This window comes from Artibeus jamaicensis, unplaced genomic scaffold (genome assembly GCF_021234435.1).
Source record: "Artibeus jamaicensis isolate MK-2021 breed Jamaican fruit bat unplaced genomic scaffold, CSHL_Jam_final contig_548, whole genome shotgun sequence".
Taxonomy (NCBI): domain Eukaryota; kingdom Metazoa; phylum Chordata; class Mammalia; order Chiroptera; family Phyllostomidae; genus Artibeus; species Artibeus jamaicensis.
Genome location: NW_026521883.1, coordinates 624,562 through 635,229, shown reverse-complemented (window position 1 = coordinate 635,229; position 10,668 = coordinate 624,562).

Sequence of the window (10,668 nt, the reverse complement as noted above, 5' to 3'; positions counted from 1 at the left end):
TAGTGGCACTGAGACCAGCAAAGAGGTTGTAGGGGTGAGGATCCAGCAGGACCATGCAGATGAGGGAAGGGAATGGACTGGGGGGCAATTTAGGAGGCAGAAGGGCTAGAACCTGGAAAGGACTTGGGGAAGAGACATGGGGAGAAGAAGGGCTCAAGGACGACCGGAAGGTCCTTAATATGTGCTGGGCGTAGGCGCCCACCAGTTCTGTGGTCTTGGTTAGGTTGCTCACTCAGACGTGCTGAGTGAAAGACAGGAACAGCAGTCATGTGCACCTGTCAGGTTTGTGGTGGGAAATCAGTAACTTTGCACATGTAAATTGCTTGCCTGGCACACAGTGAATGTCCCATACATGCTATCAGTTGTCACCATTGTATCGACCTTGGGGCAGGAGAGTAAGAAACTTGGGAGAGTGTTTGAGAGGGAGGGGGGTATGGATGAACCGGAGGGGAGTTCAGGAGGAACGAGGAGAAGGGCCAGGCAGCAGAGCAAATTTAGGGAGCTAAACACGCTCTCAGCCTCATGCCCTGGAAAGAAAGACTTGATTTCTGGTGGGACTGGAAGTCATTTAGGGAGCTTGAGAGGAATGAATGGGGCAGCCTGCTTTATTGAAGTCAGAGCCAGCGGGGTACACCTCCTTGGTGATTGTCTTGAACGTGTCCCAGGGGCCGTCGGTAAGAAATGGAGACTTGGGGATGCTCATCTTATGAGAGGAACTGTACGCTCTCTGGGGCACTGCAGGAGTCTCAGGAGGGTTGTGTCTTAGGGATTTCTGAGACAATTAATGGAGCCCAGCAGGGGCACTGTGGGAGGACTGCTAGCCCATGGGGCCGCAGAGGACCCTGCGTGGTCAGGCAGGGTGAGATTCAGGGCAGAAACCGTACCCTAGCTGCTGCATCCCAGGACCGCCGATGAGGTCACATGGGAACAATGACAAAGCCCCACTAACTACTTGCGTCCCAGGGTCAAGTCTTTCACATGTTACTTTTATCATCTGGGTTTCCTGCCAAGCATGGGCTATTATAACACCCATTTTAAGGATGAGAAAACTGAGGATTGAAGAGAAGAAATAGTGTTGCCAAGATCCACCAACAGGGAAGAGATAGAACCAGGATTCAAACCGGGTCTGGCAAATAAGACGTGGCTGTTTCCTTTTCACCGCATTGCTGCACCTCAGACCATGTTGCTCAGGAAATCTCATCTGGGGCTTTTGCTGCCGTGTTACAGGGGTGCTTTTCAGCTCATAGTCTGTAAGTTAACATGCTGCCAGAAAAAGCAGAGTATAGACCCTTTATCATGGCTGCGTTGTGGCCCGAAAATGGAGCAGTCTCGGGGAGACACAGCTGCAGCTCAGAGAGGAAAACCTTACCTCGCTCGTGATGGCTGATGTTGCATCAACGTGATGGGCCACAGGTGCCCAGGTGTTGATCCAACATTATCCAGGGTGTGTCTGTGAGCGTGTTTCTGGGTGAGATTAACAACTGAATCAGCGAATTGAGGAAAACAGATTTCTCTGCCTGCGGTGGGTGGGCCTCCTCCAATCAGCTGAAGGCCTGAGTAGAGCCAAAAGGCCGACCCTCCCAAGGGAAAGGGGGAATCCCTCCTGCCTGACTGTCTTTGACCTGGGACGTGGGTTTTTTCTGTCTTCAGGCTTGGACCGAAACACCAGCTCTTCCTGGGTCTCAAGCTGCTGAACTTAGAGCTGGAACTATGCCACTGGCACTCCCCAGTCTCCAGCTTGCTGACTCTTAGGACGTGTCGGCGTCCATAATCATGTGAGCCAGTTCCTTGTACTCTCTCCCATTACATGCACACACACGCATGCACCCCCCCCCCCCGGTTCGTTCTGTTTCTCTGGAGACGCCTGATGAAGACACTGTAGTGCCCTGCACATACATATTAACAAGTGGTGCTAAAGAAAGAAACTACCTTCCCTTTCAAAGTGCAGTAGAGAGAGGCTATATTTACAGTTACAAGTGAACTTGGAGCCCCTATTAGTGATTCCTTGCATTAGTATTCGGGGCGGATTCCAGGGTGGGGACCCGTCACAGCGGCGAGGCACTGACGAGCAGGGCAGTTGGCGGCTCTCTCACCCGGACCCCAGAGGTGCTACCTCCAGATTCCACGGCAGCCCCCAGGAATGCTCCAGTGCTCACGCTGGTGGTCACTGACAGCCTGGACCTTGGCCTTCTGCCCAGCACAGCGCGGGCAAGGGAGGAGGGCGTGTGTCACAGGAAACGGGATCCGTGTGGAAGGCAAAACCGAAGAGAAGGAAGACGCTTCCTTTGGCCACCGCTGACTACAGCTGTCCACCAGTTCCTAGCGAGGAGGGATCACAGGTTCATACCAGTGTCCACCCCACTGCAGACTGTTTATATTTTGTTGTGTATAATTCTGATCGCTCACTAAATGATAGTAATAATAGTGGTGAAAATTTATTGAGTGATGGCTATAAGTAGACTATCTCATTTGACTTTCACACTAAATGAAGGTGACGCTGTTATTATCTTCTGCAAATGTGGAAGGTGAGACTCAGAGAGTCAGTGACTTTCCAGGGACCACACAGCACCTGAGGGGCCCGGCCAGGGTTCTGCCCAGGCAGCGCGAGGTGGAGCCGAAGTTCTCAGCCCCGCTCCCCAGCGGGAATGTGGTCGATCTGGCTCTTTTGCCTGGCTCCACTGAGTGAAAGGTTCCTTCCAAGTGTCTGAGTGGTGTGGTTGCTCACCTAACTGCAGCCACCATTTCTGTGTCCAGACTGGGCTGGTCCGGGGCGAAGCCGGCCTGTCAAAGGCTGCCTTAACCATGCCTGTCCCTGACTGGGCGTACCATCTTGTTAGGTGACAATTCTCAGCAATAGTGACATTTACCACCTCTTCGGAGGTCAGCATTGTAATGATATCACTTTAAAGTAACCAGGCTTTGGTTCCAAATCCTTACTCTGTCCCTCAAGCTATGCAGTTATGGGTAAGTGATCTACAGGTTCCAAGCTCCAGTTGCTGCATCTTGCGTCAGGCAGGCATCCTACCTCATCTCAGGACATCGTAAGGCCTAAGATAAGCGTGGGTCAGACGTCTAACCATGCCTAGCACTGAGAAGATGCTCAGTGAATGTGCATCTCCCAAGGCAAGAGCTGCAACTTCTTGGTCTTGCATCCTTAACCCATCGTCACCTAACACTTGGAGGCGTCTTAGGTTTTTTCGATACATGTTACTAGGACCCTTCAGTCCAATCGAACAGATAAGTGTTGAGTGCAAGTAGGATGATCTCTGACCCCCAGGTGTCCCTGGCCCCTGGGGATGGGTCTGCAGAGCAGGTCCCAGGTTTGCTGTGTTCTGTCGGCCCTTGGTGTGGGCTTGTGGGGCCGACTGGAGGAGTGGAGACGACCCTTCTGGGGGCGGGAGTCCGAGTTCTCTAACCACACTGCAGTGAATCCAGTCCTCTGCACCTTGGAGTTGGCAGGGGTGGTTTTTACAGCCTCTGACTCTCCCCCCACCCCGAGTGTTCTGTAAGACCCCACGGGGACCTGGCAGAGTCTTTATTCTTGACTCCTTCCTGAAGTGGGGGCAGAGGCCAGCGCTGGGGATGAGGGCAGCCCGGGAGACTCCTGTTGTGTCAAAGGCGTTTGCTCGGGAACAAGCTGCTTGCTCTGCATCCTGACATCTGCCTGGTCCAGGTGCCGGAGCTATTTTTGGTGGCTGACTACAGGAGTTCCTTCCCATCTCCCCCAAGCAGATCTCACGAGCCTGTAATTGCTCTGCACCTCTGTGGGTTTGTGTGTGTGCACGCACGCATTTTATAAGCTTGCTCAGTGATAATAAGTCTGATTTAGAGGCTTAAGGAGCTCCCTATGGACTTTTCTGCCCTTTCTCATAACTGCTCATTTCTCTTTATCCACCAGTGGATAATGCCTCTGAGGAAGAGAATTCATTCTGAACAAAGCCTGGTGTGAAGGGGCTCTTCTGGTAGCGCTCAGCTCCCTGGGTTTCGGGCGGTGGACAGAGAGATTCTCACAGGACCCTGGGCGCCCCAGGGAAGGGCGCCTTGTGGGGTTGGCACGTGGCTCTGGGCTGAGACCAAAGCTGAGGGGACGCTGGACAGGACTCTTGTAACACCAAGGTTCTCCTTCAGCAGCAAACTGGACGGCTGGTCATCAGCCAGGCCAAAAGGGAGAAATAACTGGAAGATAAGGAAAACTGAACAAAAGAAGGTAGGTTTAACTAGTTATCGTCACACGATTTCCAGCTGGATCCAAGGAAGGCATGCCTCCTCGCAGGTCCTGAAAGCACGAGTGGGTTTCTAAGGAGGTGCAGGCCTCCTCGGGGAAGCCGCGAACCCCAACAGCGCAGTGGCAGCGCCGGCCCTCACATCTCTGCCGGCCCCACCTGGCCCCAGGCTCGGAGCTCAGGCTCCTGTTCACCGGGTCCCTCCTGCAGTCTCAACCCCGTGGCCCACCCGAGGAAGAGGAGGTGCAGATTTTAGCTGCTGGCCGGAAATCAGCAAGGGCTGCCTGGCGGCACCGGGCTTCAAATGCAGCTCTGACTCCAAACCTCTAGGTTGTCCTCTCCCTCCAGTTTTGATCGGCAGGCTCCGAAGCAATGTTGGCGTTTCCCGGGGCTGTCGCCAGGACACAGTGGTTACACGTGTGAGCGCACTCCGAGGATCGTTCAATGCTGAGCAAGTGTGAGGAGGCGTTATCACCGTTTTCATTGGGTCATTCCGTTTCCAGCTGCACCAATGGACTCTCGGTGCACTTCACATACGCGGTCACTAGGGGGAGGCAACAGACAGTGCATGTAAGCAAACGTGGTCTTGGAAGGAAAGCGTTCTTTTTCTAAGTGATGCCCAGGGGTTTAAAATAGGAAAGCAAAGGTGTGTTTTGGGGACTGGCTGCCGTTCTCACCGAGGGCTGATGCTGTGCATTGACGATGTGTCTCTGCGGAGGCGTCTTGGCCAATCACGGGCAGCTGGGATAGTGAGGAATGCCCAGCGAATGGATGGAAGGCACTCAAGGCTAAGCGTGGATGCTTTCTCACCGTTCTTGTTGCCTCCTGTTCGCCTTGCGGTCATTTCTGAACCTCGTTCGAGGTTCAGTTTCTCCTTTATTCTTCCCACTCCATTTTCTTTAGACCATGTGCCTTGTTCATCTGAGGCAGATCAAGTACGGCATGTCCTGAACCTGCCTCTGTGGCTACTGTATACGGATCCTTCCATGGCTATGTCTAGGCTGTTTGCATCCCCATTTTTTCCCTATGGTGATTTGTTCTTCTCTTTCCATTCTTCTAGAGTTCTTCATTTTATTTTTTTGCTGGCTGCAAAGAACATTGGACTGGGAAGTCAAGCCTTACAAACAGCGCTAATTAGCTAGTGCCCGAGAGACAGAGCAGGACCTCACTGAGCCTTTGTTTCCAGGGGTGATTATAGTTTTCGTGTTCACCACCCAGGTGTGTTTCTCTTGCATATTAATCTGGTGTTTGCCACTTCTGCGCACGCAGAATCATCCAAATGGGCTGTCTTCTCTACCATTCGAAGTATTTCTGGGGTCAGTTTCCAGGTACTCCTGACCAAGTCTCCACCCACAGGGGCTGCTCTGTCACACCAGGTACAGAAGGTCCCCCCCCCCCCAAGAGCGAACAAAGCTACCTCGGGCTGCGCAGCCAATGGGAAGAGCGGCTCCCTTCCTGTTGCGTCGCTGCCTGCTGGAAGGCTCCGGAAGCCGAAGCCGTGTTGTTCGAGCTCCGTGTGTGGCAGGCTTCGCGGCCACCCCAGCTGCCTCTCTCCCACATGCAGGACGTGCTGGAGTGGGTTCACCGAACAGCCCCCACACTTCCTTGTCTGTTCTCCTTCAACACCCCAGGGCTAATGCGTTGTGCTGGCCTCCCCCTCTTTCAGGACCAGCCTACCTTTCTACACCCTTCTGAAAAAGGGTTATTTGCCAAGCGCGACAAAAATGTTTAACCCATCCATGGCGGGGGGGGGGCAAACCCTGAGTTCCTCCCTAGACTTTCCTGGCGTACAGACCATTGCCAGGCCTGTCGCTGTGTCTTCCGAACGCATCTGGACCTCAGCGGTGGATGATGGGAGGCGCTTGTTGAACATGAGATCTTTGTTTTAGTTGAAAAAATTGCCACTGGTCACCATGACTATCCTCTTGTGTAGTCCTTTGTGGCTTTCCCTTCTTGCACATTTCCCTCGATCTCCATCTTTCACTTGGAACACCGTCATAATGCTTTCCAACGCGAAGGGGACTCATCAAAAGGGCACAGGCTTTGCTTAAAGGGGCTCCCCAACAAATTCTGGACAACTTGAGCATGAAAGTTAGTCAGAGTAATGGATAGTAACACATTGCACTGAAAAAGAATCTACCAGCCTACACTTATACTAAATATAAAAGGGAGGAGAGAAGGAAAAGCCTTTTTATTGTAAAAGAATGCCAATTAGTAAACACAAAGGAAGGATACGAAACCCCTAGTTTCAGCCACCACGGGAATAATTAATTCAGGTAAGAATTATCGATGGATGCCGAAACCACTGGGTGCAGGGTTTTGGGGGAAGAGGATATTTATACAGTCTCAAAGTATCATTTCCTAGACTGCTTATGAATTAAAAGGAGGAAAGGGTACTTTTATGATGGAGAGCGCTGGCAGGCACTGCCTTAACTAAGTGTTGGAATAACATCACCGAGAACGGACCAGCCGGCACGCCCGCCTCAGTGGGACGTGGGAGGACACAGCACCACCTGTGGGGGATTCTTGCCAGAAATGTTGAGCCTGAATCTAATCAGGAAGAAACAATTAAACACCTCCAAATGTGGGGACTATCTGCAAAACAGCTGGCCTGGATTCTTAAAAAATTCAATGTCATCTATGGGACACAATGTGTGGGAACTGTCCCAGAGTAAAGGAAATTAATGAGACATTTCAACCAAATGCAATGTGTGGTCCTTGATTGGTTCCTGTGCATCAGAGGAAAATCAGGCTCTGAAGGACGACATAAGGACAACTGAGGAAATTTTAACATCAATGATAATGGTATTATATCAATACTAAAAATCATAGTTGGCCCTGGTTGGTGTGGCTCAGTGGATTGAGTGCCGGCCTGAGAACTGAAAGGTCACTGGTTCGATTCCCAGTCAGGGCACGTGCCCGGGTGGCGGGCCTGGTCCCCAGCTGGGGTTGTGCGAGAGGCAACTGATCTATGCATCTGTCACACATGGATGTTTCTCTCCCTCTCTTTCTCCCTCCTTTCCCTCTCTCTAAAATAAATAAATAATTTTAAAAGAAACCATACTTTGTATAGTAAAGGAAAAAGTAAAATGCCACCAGAAATAAAATAAAATATCATTTGTTATGGATGCATGTGTCTCTAAGAAAAAATAATCTCTGCATTTTTCTAGAAGTTTCCAAATGTGGGCCAGTAAGTAGCCTTGTGACGCTTATTTGCTCCTTTTCTGATTGTCTCTTGATTTTCCTTCCTTCATTTTTCAGTTAGCGGGATCTCCCGAAGAAGAGGGGAAATAATGAAGAACAGGCCGTTGAAGGGCTGCGTTGTTAGCTGGGGCCGTTTGTTTCGTGGGACCAATGCTTGTCCAGCGCTGGTTTGGGGTAGGACGTTTTTACTTCCTCTGGGTCCTAGAACATTGCTTATTTGTAAAACACAGCACTTCCCTTCTTTGCTCTTTCTAGCCCAACCCCCAGGGCGCACGCCTGGAACAGGGGCCACGCGGTTGTGCATCTTTTTGGGCTACACCAGGGGCAGGGAGCCCATGGCTCCTTGACAACAGGAGGAAAGCTGTTGCTATTGAAAAATCATCATCAGCATCATCGTCGTTATTATTGCTGTTATTGAGTTCCCAAAGTCAAAAAACCTGAAGGAGCATCAGGTTGACTTCGTAAATAATAGAACTGGAAACAATGAATAATTAAATAAGATAGTCTTTCCTGCCAAATACAAACTTTTTCTTGGTGTTGGAGAGTGTCTTTGGCTTTGTGTGTTTTTGAGTTAGAAAAGGAGATAAATTGAACTTGATGTTGCGGGTATTTTGGAGGAAGGATCAAACCATCAGAGCCGAGCACCAGTTTTGACAGATGTTGATAGAAACCTCAGATAAGTGTGGGTGACCCCGGAGCATGGGTGACCCCAGACTGTGGGAGACTGTGTTCCCTGGATGTGGTATCCTCGGAGGTGGAGAAGTCACAGGTGACTGGGGGACAGCCAGGGTCTCCGAGGGAGCCTACTGGAGTCCTGGCACCCATCTTGGTATAAAAAGAATCCCCAAAGGTCCTCTGCCCTCTGAGAGGGCAAGGAGGGGCTGAGAGAGGCTGGGAGTGGGGCTGGGGAAGATGCAGCATGCATGGACATTTACTTAAATTTGACTGGACATTTATTTAAATTCTGCTACCATCAGCAGAAGGGGGGCTCAGATACAGAAATCAAATTGATTTATATAAAATTAATGTTAAACCTTGGCAGTCCAAGTCAGAGGTTATAAAATTGAAACAGCTGTGCCCATTTTGTTGGGCTTAGCTGGGTCCTGAACAAGTGAGCGGGCCTCATTCTGGTGGATGGTACTGGACTTTTCTTTGCTTGTTTTGTTTTGGATCATGGTTTCCCAGGACCGCGAGACCAGACCCTTTATTTTAGCCCAGTTCTCCTGGTCCGTCTGGGATTCCTGACACAAAGGACTCTGGGTGGTCTGCAGTGAGTCTCCCACCATCTTTCTGGGGCTCACCTCCCACCTTAAGTCTATACCTGCAGCCTGTGAGGTAGGAGGTGACTATACAGGCCCTGGGGACATGGAGACCCCCCTTCCCCAGGAGAAGCCCATCAGCAGTTCCTAAGGAGCGCGGCACTTTTCTTCCACTCCATAGGGCAGGGCCACTTGCTGCTATTTCTCCTTCTGTGCCCACACCTTACTGGCTGACGAGGTGGTCAGACTCGAGGACAGCTGGGATGAGTTTCGGGGAGCACGGAGCATGCAGGGCTCAGAGGCCGGCCCTGCAGCTGTGAGCTCCCTCCTCCCCTCCCAGCACCTCCTGCAAGCCCTCTCTACAGAAGGAAAGGCCTCGCTGGCTAGTTGCCAGCTCAGGGAAAGCACTGTGGGCAGCGGGGACCTTCTGATAGTTGTTAAGGGATCATGCAGGTGAGTGTGACCTTTGGGGACTCAAGGAGCCTTGAGGAAACTGCAGTGGTTTGTACCCTGAGGCTTTGAGTGCTGGATCTCAAACTGTCCATCACTGGAGGGACTCACTGCTCTAGGAGACAGAATGCAGAGGAGGATAAGATGCCCCCCCCCCCCCCCCCCCCCCCCCCCCGCCGAGTGTTGGCCACTACTAAATAGCTTGGGGATGGTCATGGGCTTTTGGAGGTTGCAGCAGCCTGCTGAATGACTTGTGCATATTTAAAGCCTCTTCCTCCAGCTCCTCCTCCTCAGTACCCCCTGTCCCTGACACTCCAGATGGTGACAGCCGGATCCTACCTGACCGGCTGCACTCACATTTTAATGGAGGGCAAGGCCCTTTCCAGGCACAAACCATGGGTGGGTCAGCACTCAGTCAGGCGCACCTCCCTGGAAAGGGCATTGGGGGCAGGACACAAGCCAGCTGCCAGTTTCTTTGTCCAGAGAACTGGGGGGATGGGGCTGGTTGAAGGAGGAAACCACAGTGGAAGCGGAGGTGAAAGGTGCAGCTGTCACAAAGGACGTTCACACACAACAGCGTGAAGACAGCAGAGCGAGAAATCAGGGGAAATAACCAAGTTTGGAGACAGTGCCACTGCAATTTACCTCCCGACTTTTTGGCAGCGAGGACAAAAAAAATTAGTATAATAATGGCAAGAGAATTTCTATTTACTACTAATACTAGCTAATCTTTCATCACTTCTAGGTACCAAGTTTAGGGGCAGGGAATGTCTTCCGTCCTCACAACAGCTCCACGAGGAAGCCCGAACGTTATGCCCATTTTTACGTATGAGAGAACAGGGTGGGGGTCACATACGAGGGAAGTGGTGGCCCCAGTGACATCAGGCAGTCAGGTTTCAGAGCCCCTCCTTGATTCCTCGGCCTCGTGCCATGCTGTTTCAGTATACAGAAAAGGGGGTGCATAGTTCTTTTTGGCTTCTCGACATGCATCGTCAAACCAAGAACTAGTGAGGACTCCCACACTTGCCCAAGGGGCCAAACCCAAATTCGTCTGGTCAACGACAGTGGAAGGAGAATAGAAAGCCCGTCTCGGTGCAGTGAGACATCAGGTGTCTTCCCTTCCGGAAGGTCACTGGGAGAGGCAGAGAGCCCCTTGCTCCACATTCAGCTTCCTAACCTTCCGCTTCTGTCAGTTCCAGTGACGGATTCATAACTGACCATGGCTATGTTGAAAATTAGGAGTAAGGGGTAAGGATTTCCTTTAGCCAAATATCATGTCAAGTTATCTGACGCACCTCGGGTGTGCCGTGGGGTCTCTCGGCCTCACCTGTCTCCCTGATGCAGCAGCTCACTCCGTCCGAGCTACTGGCCTCCGGGCGGCTCCGAGGCCCAGAGTCTCCGCGGCCCAGAGTCTCCGCTTCCGCCCAGCACTTCTGGGTGGGGATGAGCATGTAGCACAGGGTAAGGGGCTGGCTTCCTCAGGGGCGGGGGTGCCATTCGGTGCAACTCAGAAATGCAGGGAAGTGACATTT